Source organism: Neolamprologus brichardi, chromosome 7 (genome assembly GCF_056152115.1).
Source record: "Neolamprologus brichardi isolate AB-2024 chromosome 7, ASM5615211v1, whole genome shotgun sequence".
NCBI lineage: Eukaryota > Metazoa > Chordata > Actinopteri > Cichliformes > Cichlidae > Neolamprologus > Neolamprologus brichardi.
Genome location: NC_142110.1, coordinates 34,392,255 through 34,402,694, shown reverse-complemented (window position 1 = coordinate 34,402,694; position 10,440 = coordinate 34,392,255).

The following is a 10,440-nucleotide window of genomic DNA, read 5'->3' as shown; positions in this document are numbered from 1 at the left end:
GTTGCCACTCGAAGCAATTCTTTCACATGAGTGTCAGTCAGAACAGATCGATGCTTTGATTTAGGGTAGAAAACACAGACTCGCAGACGTATGTTGACCCAAACATTGACAGGGGGTTGCACAGTTATTGGCACTGTTTATCAGTTTTGGAAACCTCACCCAACCTACTGATGAAACCATTAGTTTTTTCAGGAAAGACTGCATTGTGTTCCTCAAAGTGTTTCTTTTTGCCAAAGGAAGAAGAAGGGCAATGTTTGATTCATTTAGAATGTAGAAAATCAGCTTTCAGGTTACAATTTTTACATAGCTCTATGCATGGAGATCAAAATATTTTGTGGAGGCAGGTTACAAAATGATTATTTTCAAAAGTTGGTAGTTTGGGGTTTGTTTTGTTTTGTTTTTGATCACCCAAGCTGTGGTGTAAAGTGTCTGTCACCTTTATATGTTAGTGTTTTAAAATCTTGAGGGCTGAAGAAAACACAAAGACTTGGGACATCTACATCTTTACATTGGCTGTTATTGGAAGCTATCCTCAAGGGATCTTGTTTAGGTTCATTCTGGGATTATGTGGCAATGATGTCAGAGCTACTGATGAAAAAGAGAGTTACCACTGTAAGGCATTTGCTTGAACTTGTTGGAGCCAAAATGGAAGATACTGTCTCATTGGCAAGAACACTGGAGGTTTGCTCTCTCCAGATTGTTGGCTTGTTGCTGACAAAATTCAAGTAAATGTTATCAGAGGATGATAAAAGACTACTTAGTGGTCTAATGGACTTTTAATACCTGATAAAACAAATACTTTCTTAAAATTGTGCATTAAGCCACAGCTTAAGGATTTTGAACGTCCGGGTTCTTTTTTGGAGAAGGAGAAATATCTATGAATAAAAATGAAATGCCTAGTAGAGATCATTTTAAAGTTGGTTTTGATGTGACACCTGTATGGGGGATCCTCTACAAGCCTCCACTGACTAAGAACACTGGTGAGTGAATGTTACATGGTATTATTGCAGTTAATGCTTCTGTGTCTGTCCTTAAGTGAATAAATGCGTTTTTAAAATCAAAAAATCAAAGTCTTTCTCTCTCTCTCTCTTTCTCTCTCTCACACAAACACACACAAACATAGAAACACATACACTCAGAGATTAACTGCTGAAATTTAAAAGCACCCTTCTATGATATACCTGCATCCCAGAACTCTCCGGTGGCCATGATCAGAGAGCAGCTCTCAGATCTGGCTACACTCTACAGTTTATCTGTCTTCTCCTTTGAATCTGCATGGCTTCCCCTACAAACTGGAAAGGTCAGAGGTCAAGATCTCTGAACACTCACCCAAACACGTGCAAAAAAACACTCTCTCACACAAACACACACAAAATATGAATAAAAATATAAAGAATAAAATTACTTTAAAAAAACCCACTAACTATCTTTGCAATGCATTATTGGTCTTTAAATAGCACCCTTTTTTTCACTCATAACTTGTGTTCATACCTCCTACACCTAACATTGCCCTAAAGGCCTCTTCCAGAGTTAAGGCTGTTTGTAGCACCTAGTATCTTAGTATGAAGCCAAACATCTCTGTACAGAACTGACTTATGAGTATAACGGGTATTGTAGTTGAATGTTGTTCAGGGCTGGACTGGGACAAAAAAATCAGCTTGGGCATTTTGACTAGTGACTTATAGGAAAAGCCATAAAGCCTTTATAATAAACTTAAACCTACACAATCCTCCCTATTCTGGTATTCTAAACCGTACTTAGCAAAAATATAAAACAGCCTAATTTATAATTACATATACCTAACTAATAGGGTTGCTAACTCCCAGCAAAAAAACAAAAGAAAAAAATAGGGAACCACTGCCCCACCCTCTGCCTCAAGATGCTTAACTGACAAAACCGATTTTAATTTAATGCACAGAAACAAACAAATGCACAGAAATCTATTATTTTTCTCCAGTAATTAAATAGATTCAACATCTTTCTTCAACAGAATTGCAGACTTCACAGATGGTACATCAACAAAGGAAAGAATACTATAACTTACTAGTGTATATACTAGACTTCATACTTATTGAATACAATATGGTAAATGGTCTGTATTTGTATAGCGCTTTACTAGTCCCTCGGGACCCCAATGCGCTTTACACAACGAGTCATCCACCCATTCACACAAACATTCACACACTGGTGATGGCAGGCTACATTGTAGCCACAGCCACCCTGGGGCGCACTGACAGTAGCGAGGCTGCCAGACACTGGCGCCACCGGGTTCTCTGACCACCACCATTAGGTAACGGGTGAAGTATCTTGCCCAAGGACACAACGACCGACACAACAACCAAGCCGGGGCTCGAACCAGCAACCTTCCAATGACAAGGCGAACTCTCAAATCTTGAGCCACGATCGCAATAATGGATTTTTATACATTTTACATCAGATGAAAACTTTGGTTGTAGGATTCAGATAATTATTTATTAAAAGCTAGACATTTCAAATAAGAATAAGAAAGCAAAGTATTTCTTTGTGCCCCCCTTTGCCTGTTAGTGCCCTACCTGGCCCTCTGGCAAAACTTTGCCAGACCCGCCCCTGCACAGTTACCAGCTGTCAGGGGCGACAATTCCACACAACAAACCCACATAGCAAGCAGGTTTGGCCCGGATCTGGTATCAAGCCAGCACTGCTGGCTGACTTCTGGCGTGATAAGACGTATGTCATCCAGATATGGGCCAGGCCTGGCATACATGACACTGTCTATGCGATGGCATGCCATATCTGGCCTGATTGTGGTTTTGTGTATGTGGCCTAGGCCCATAGAAAAAATGTCTTCCCTGTATCCGGCATCAAGCTAGCACTTCTGACTGACCGGTGTCATGGCAGGGTGTATGTCAACCAGATGTGGGCCAGGTCTGGCAATGATGGCACTATTTATCTTACGATTTTCCTATTTTAGTTAGAAGACCCAAATGTCATGTTGCAATACTATAGTGCTATGGTAGCCAATGTTTCAAATGCAGGTTTGACAGGTTTGTGAGTGTACACTTTATCCAAAACCTAGTGACGGTTTACTCATTATGTCAGTGGGTGGCTGGAGCTCAGGAGGTAGAGCAGGTCACATACTGATCTGAAGGTTAGTGGGTCAATCTCTGGCTCCTCCAGTCTGCATGTCAAGAGTATGAATGTAGTTAGTGATTCAGTTAAAGGAATAGATGTTACAGTCCCTAATAATGCATTGCTTTAGATGGAGAGACTCTTGAGGGACGGCTGTTATGAGGAAAGGCAGCCCAGAAACTTTGCCAGCAGCACACATCGTTGTGTGCCTCAACATTCGGTCTGCCATTTTCATTCCTTGGTTAGGTTTAGGGATTAGAGATCGATCTAGATTACCATTTTAAATTTGTGACACATCATCAGTAGTGGACCTTGGGTTCATCAGGTGTTTCGGCCATTATCACTAGACACCCTCATCCAAGGAGTCCCTGCCAGCATTGATCAGGCCCTGGAGTGTGTCACTGGTTTATGATAAATTTTTATTTCTCTTCTTCTTTCTTCTGTTTAGTTTCCTGCATTTTTCTTTCTATATATCCACTGCAACTGATAAATAATACTTACCTCTTTGGCATTTACGGAGCTTAGCTTCTTCAAAGGGATAGAAAAGGTGATAGAGAGAAGTAAGACAAAAGGGACAAGATAAGAGAGAGCAGAGAGGAGAGTTGGAAGGGGGGCGCTCGGTCTGGCTTCCCACACCTCCCCGCCGGATTGGGCTGTACACTTTACCTCCCCACTGCCTCCCAAAAAAGGGAAGAAGAGCAGGGAGGAGAAGAGCAGAATATTTCTTTTCTCTCGTGGTTAGCTGACTGCCTTAGCTGCCCAAGTGATGTCAGCCCTTTTTAACCATAGCCAGTGACTGGTCGTCTCAGCAGTGTTAGCTAGATCTCTTATAGCCTGCCGTTGCGCCTGTCCTCTGATTCCAATCTCTCTAAGCAGTTTTGCTGTTGTACTAGCAACAAAGCCCCTGCACCCCACCTCCACCGGGCGCACCTTGATGTTCCAGCCTTTGTCCTCTGCCTCAGCTGCCAAGTTGGCATAGCTCAGGTTCTCACGCTCAAATGCTTCCTCAATTGCTTCCTCCCATGGTACCGTCAGCTCAATGACGTACGCAAGTTTTCGAGAGTTAGACCAAAGGGCGAGGTCTGGCCACTGCTTCCTGGTCCCAACTCTGGATAGTCATATTTTTGGGGGTTTAATAAATTTGTCCATATTTCTAGAAATGAGAGCTGCTCCATCCAAAGTGGGATGGATGCCGTCTCTCCTAACAAGACCAGAGAGAGTGATATTATACCCCTTATGTCAAACTCAGTGATTTATGAACCCCTAGAGTGATTTATGTTCCTAGGAAGTAATAAAGTAATAAAGGAAGTAATAAAAATATGATATTCATAAAAATATGATATTCATAAAAATATGATATTCATAAAAATATGCTAGTTCATAGCTCATTACTTTTTCCCCTAACCCTAACTAATTGATTATTTAAGTTTCTTATATATCAAATAGCATTCTTCTATTTTTTAATCCAATAAAAAAAAGTTTAATTTTTTATGCTTAAAAACGCCATCTGGTGGTGGCTCAGCGTGTGTGCGAGGGCGCGTGCCCGCCTGTGTCAGAGCGCGCGCGTGCGCGCGCCTGTGTCTCCGGACTTTGTGTTTTTCGAGCTCCGTGCTTATGTGTGAAAACGTGTTAATACATAGTAAAAAAGTGAAACTGTTTAGTTAAAACTTGTGCTTTGTAACGTTCAGTATGGCCAGAAATACAGGCTGCATGCCTTGGGGGAAAACTTTATTTCAATTTATATGCATTTGTTTAATCCGAACAAGGCGATTTAGAATAAAACTCAGAATCGTGAAAAAAACAAAAAAAACCCAAAATCCCACCCCGCTCCCAACATAAAAACTCTTTTTCTCCAAAAAACCCCCGATAGGGTTCCCCTCTATTCCCAAATTCCTTATATTCGAAAACAGGGGAAAAATCCTGGAAAAATCCTTAGTCTTTTGTCCCCCCGCGGATCTGACCCCGATCCTCCGCGTAGGAAAAGCAAAAACTCCCGCACCGCGGCTCCCAACATAAAAAACTATTTTTCTCCAAAAAACCCCGATAGGCTACCCCTCTATTCCCAAAAACCTTCCTCATGTTCGAAAACGGGAAAAATCCTGAAGCAAAAACTCCTTAAAAAAAAAAATCCTCTGCGTTTTCTCCAAAACACCTGAAAAAACCTTCGTCTTTTGTCTCAAATTCACCCCGATCCTTAGACTAAATAACCCGGGAAAAACTCCTGAAAACCCTGCTACCCCTTTTATTCCCAAAACCTTATATTTCGGAAACAGGGGAAAAATCCTGCTCACTCTGTTTTCTTCTAAGTTCTCCCTTTGCTCTTAATCGAACCGCAACTGCTTCCAGAGCCCAATTTTTCCTGCTTGTTCGCTCCTGGCTCAACTCCCGAATACTGCTTACCTAGTTTGAAAATTTCCGCCAGAGACCAACTCCGCCTAACTTAGCCCCGCTGCCAATCACATAACAATGGGGCGGCTCCCTTCGCACCCCGGTTAGCCAATTGGCTCCAGGTCTGATTTACCTTCTCAGCGATAGGTTTATTCTCTTACTGGCATTCAGGATAAATAATCTAACATTTCACCTTAAATTTAACTGTTTTTTTCTCTCAGAAAAAACAAACAAGCTTTTCTTTCACAAAAAACAACCAAGTTTTCTCTCTTTTTCGCAAAGAATCATGGCCGCCAGACCTACCAACCTCAATGTGGTATCTCAATCTCCCGTGACCAGCTACAGATCCTCTGCCACGCCAGAACTCACCCGAATGCACCTTTGCAGAGTGCAGCCAACAGCAGATGCCAGCCGTTTGGAGGAGAGATTCAGGCTCAACAATGGCGGGTTTTGGGGCTATGCCTTCAGCCTTCCAGAGGGTGAAATATTTTTCTATCAACTCAAAGCGGGTGAAAGTTTCGGTCCACTCACACTGCGGATCGCTTTTACTTGTTCTGACTGGGCTGTTCTCACTCTCATCACCACCCCTGAAATACAGAGAAGCGTGCGGGCAACGAGCTCGCAGCAACCGCGAACCAGAGACCAGCAAACACAGACCCATGTGTTTTCAGTGAGGCCTGCTCATTCCCGCCATTCACCCAGGAGCCCAGCAGGCATCGGACTGCGAATATGGTGATCAAAACGGAGACATTTACCCAGTGGGAGACCAAGAGCACTCCATTTTGCAGGTGGATATGTAGAGCCAGTCGCCAAACATGCGATCGAGCTTACAAAGATGATTTTGTGCTGGACCTCACAAACACCAACTCCGGTGTTTTCAGCACATTGCTGAGAATTCCGACTCAGGACTGGCTGAAGATGGTGGCTGAGAAGAATACCAGAATATTAGAGCTGTTTAAGCTGAGTAAAACAACAACTCAGGTGGTGCTTGTTGGAAAGAACCAGCCACGCTCTACATAGCCCCCGCCCCTCATCCGGTCCCCCTTACCCCGCCTCCTCCTCACCCTGTCCTTTTAAAAACTGCAACCGCTCTCTCCTTCACATCGTGTTAAAACAAGCATGCCTCACCACAGCTTTGGAACCCTCAGCGGTCTATCTCCATCATCCCTCCGACCATCAGCTGCTTCTACCCCCCCACCCAGCCCTCCAATGGACCTGGCTACACCACTGCCCAGCCCTCCAATGGACCTGGCTACTCCACCAGCGAGTCCGTTGATGGAGAGCCCGCATCAGGCCTCAGCGTCTCCGGCCGCTATGTCTCCACCTCCGCCCTCCTCACCTCAAGGATGGAACTCGCCAAGCCACCCGCAACTCGGTTGGGAATCACCCGACCAGACCCCCTCAACCACCGCAGTCTCCGGTGCATCGCTGTGGGCCTTGGGCGACCCTGTGTGCCGGGCTCTTTTCCGAGAGCCTCAAGACAATGACCCCGACCTCGGCGAATGCCACGGAGATCATACGGAGAACGATGAGGCCGGGACTCTACTCCCTACTGCTGTGTTTGAACTTATAAAATTAACTGTGAAGTACCTCGTTAACTCTTTGGTAAACAAACACAGGGAGGATGTCTGTCAAGGCTGCCAGATCTCACACCCATCACAAAGACGCCATTCCTGTATTTTCCCGCTGGAAAAATATTACTTTTTCAAATACTATGATGAACTCTGTAGAAGATTATGGAATGGACATTTCACTAACACGTTGTTACAAATTTTGCGGTTAGAGGGTTTTTCACCGTCAGCGGCTCAAGTCAGAGGCGTGGCCCAAGCCTATCTCTTTGAATGATGCCAGCGATTTAGAGAGTGCGCTGCAACAGATTGACTCAAGCATTACCGAAATTACACGCACAATGATTGATAAAGTTCTAGACGAGAATTACGCCCTTTGGCTCCCCTAGTATTCGTTTTATTTTTTTTATTTTATTTTTTTTTCTTCATAACATGTTTTATTTTTCTTGTTTTTAGCTTTAATGTTTTTCTCTGTTAGTTTTCCTTACTTCCAGTTTTCTTGTTCATGTGTATTGTTTGTTCATTAAATAGTTTTGTGGAAAACCTTTACATCAAATAAAACTTTCTTGGAAAAACTTTACAAGAATCAAATGTAATTATTTGTCTTACTTGAATCAAAAGTGTAATGTTACATCAAATAAAACTAGCCGCTCATCATGAAATAAAACCATAGTTAAACATAACCTCAAAGATCACACATGGCAGAGCAGATTCTATTGAAACATGCATATTATGACCCATCTCACCCTGGTAGTTTTTCCGGTGTGGAAAAATTGATTAAAAGCATACAGGATGAAACTGGTACAAGGATTAATGCGCAAACAGCCCAAAAATTCCTCTCTGGACAAGACGCTTACACCTTACATAGGGCTGCACGCCTGCGCTTTCCGAGAAACCGTGTGTTTGTCCCCAGACCTCTTAATCAATACCAAGCAGACCTTTGTGATATGAGGGCGTTAGCCGAGCATAATGATGGCTATCAATATTTACTTACAGTTATAGATGTTTTCTCTAAAAAAGCCTATGCAAGAGTGTTGAAAAACAAAACAGGTGTTCAAGTCACTAAGGCTTTTGACTCTGTCTTAAAAGATAGCCAAATCCCTCAAAAGCTACAAACAGATAGCGGTAAGGAATTTTTTAATTCTAGTTTTCAATCTTTAATGAAAAAGCATGGTATAAATCATTTTGCTACAGGGAGCGATCTAAAAGCCTCAGTCTGTGAAAGGTTTAATCAAACTCCTAAAAGTAAAATGTATAGATACTTCACTGCTCAAAATACACGTAGATATATCGATGTGTTACAAGATTTATTACACAGCTATAACACTAGCTATCATCGCTCCATTAAAATTGCCCCGAATCAAGTAAATCCAGACAACACAGAGTTAGTATTTCAAAACCTATATGGCACTTCTTCTCGCTCTAGAAAAAAGCCCATGAAATTTAAAAAGGGAGATCATGTTAGGCTGTCCAAAGTCAGAGGTGTGTTTGATAAGCGGTATGAGCAAACATTCACAAGCGAGGTGTTTACTATTGACCAATGCATACCTAGAGATCCTCCTGTTTATAAAATAAAAGATTATGATGGGGAAGAAATTATCGGTAGTTTTTACGAGCATGAGCTACAGAAAATCGCTCTTCTCAAGGATAAGCTCTATCACATAGACAAAATTCTCGCAAAACGTAAAGAGAGGGGAAAACTTTATTTACTGGTCAAATGGCGAAATTGGCCTGAAAAATTTAATAGCTGGGTTAAAGCCAGTGAGCTTAAAAACATTGCTTAACAAACGTGGGACCACACACGCATCTTGGTAACCTTGGTAACGGGTCAACAATGACTGTCAGGTCGCAGGGTTTTTACGTCACGCTTCCATCAAACGCAAGTTTGAATGTATTTAAAAATAACACCAGCAGCTGCTTTCGTGTGGATCTTGCCAAGCATCTCGATCTCGATGGGGCATGGGAGGTGGCTCTCACTGAAATTTCATATCCCTATACATGGCTTAATCTCCCGAATGATAAGGCTTATTTTGAATGGAGGAAAAAGGGTGATGCTAACCAGAACCCTGATGATGTTGCTAAAACGAAAATACGCTCTGGCTTTTATGAGGATGCTAACACGTTGAGAACAGAGATTGAAGCCTGCCTTAGACGTATAGATTCTGATATTTATCTAAAATATCATCCCATTGTTAAAAAGTTTGAATTCACAGCTGGGGGCATATATCAGCTCAGGTTTTTTCCGCCTCTCGCATATATGCTTGGTCTCCCAGCAGGTGTCTGGCAACGATTCGAGCGTAAATTTGCCCCTTATCCTGCAGATATAAAAGCGGGGTGTTACCATTTATTCTGTTATTCTGATATAGCCGCCTTGCAGCTCGTGGGTGATAGCTACTCCCCCCTGCTGCGCACTGTCAAAATAGAGGGTAATTACGGAGATATTATCACACAGAGCTTTAACAAACCTGACTATATTTCTGTAGCGCGCAAACACATTGAAAATATCCATATTGAAATCAAAACCGATCAGAACGAGCCTGTAAACTTTACCTACGGTAAAACGATAGTAAAGCTACACTTCCGACCTGTCAAGGATCTCGCATAACTCATAACAAAAAAAAAAAAGGATAATAATAGATTTATACGGTATTATGAAACCCAGGCTGGTAACGGTCTCCCCGGCTTTTCAGGTGCACCTGTTATTTACGGCCGCGGAATAGCATCTATTTTTTCTAAATTATTTAGATTTGTAACCCCGTTCATAAAGAGGGGTATGAGCATTGCAAAGCCTCACCTCAAATCTGCTGTCAAAGGCTTTGCTTCAGATATTGTCACATCCTCACTCTCAAATTTGACTCGTTCAAACACACAAGAACAGCAAGAGGGTTCGGGATTGAGCCTAATTTCACGCAGACCCTTGAAGCGGCCCCCTGGTCAGAGGTTAGGAGAGTTTAAAAAGCGGAGGAAAACGGTGAAAAAGAGACAGAGTGGGAAAACCATCAGCCGGACAGGACGCAAGCCTAAGACTGATATATTCTAAAAACAAGAACAACTAAGAAGCAAACAGCAATGTCTTTACTTCATGAGAGATCAAGCGAATGCACCTTGAGTGAGTTGGATCTGTTTACAGCTCCACTGACCCAAATGTCAATTGAGGACAAATGTTATTCAGAAATTCTACCAGTAACAGCGCTCACAGATCGGGGACCCCTGGAATTTTATGTGCCTGGAAATGGCTTGCATTACTTAGATCTGAATGATACACTGCTGAGTTTAAGGCTGAAAATAACAAACCCTGATGGTAGCGATATTGAAGCAGACGCTAATGTTGGAATTATAAATTACCCTTTAAACACCATTTTCTCCCAATGTGACG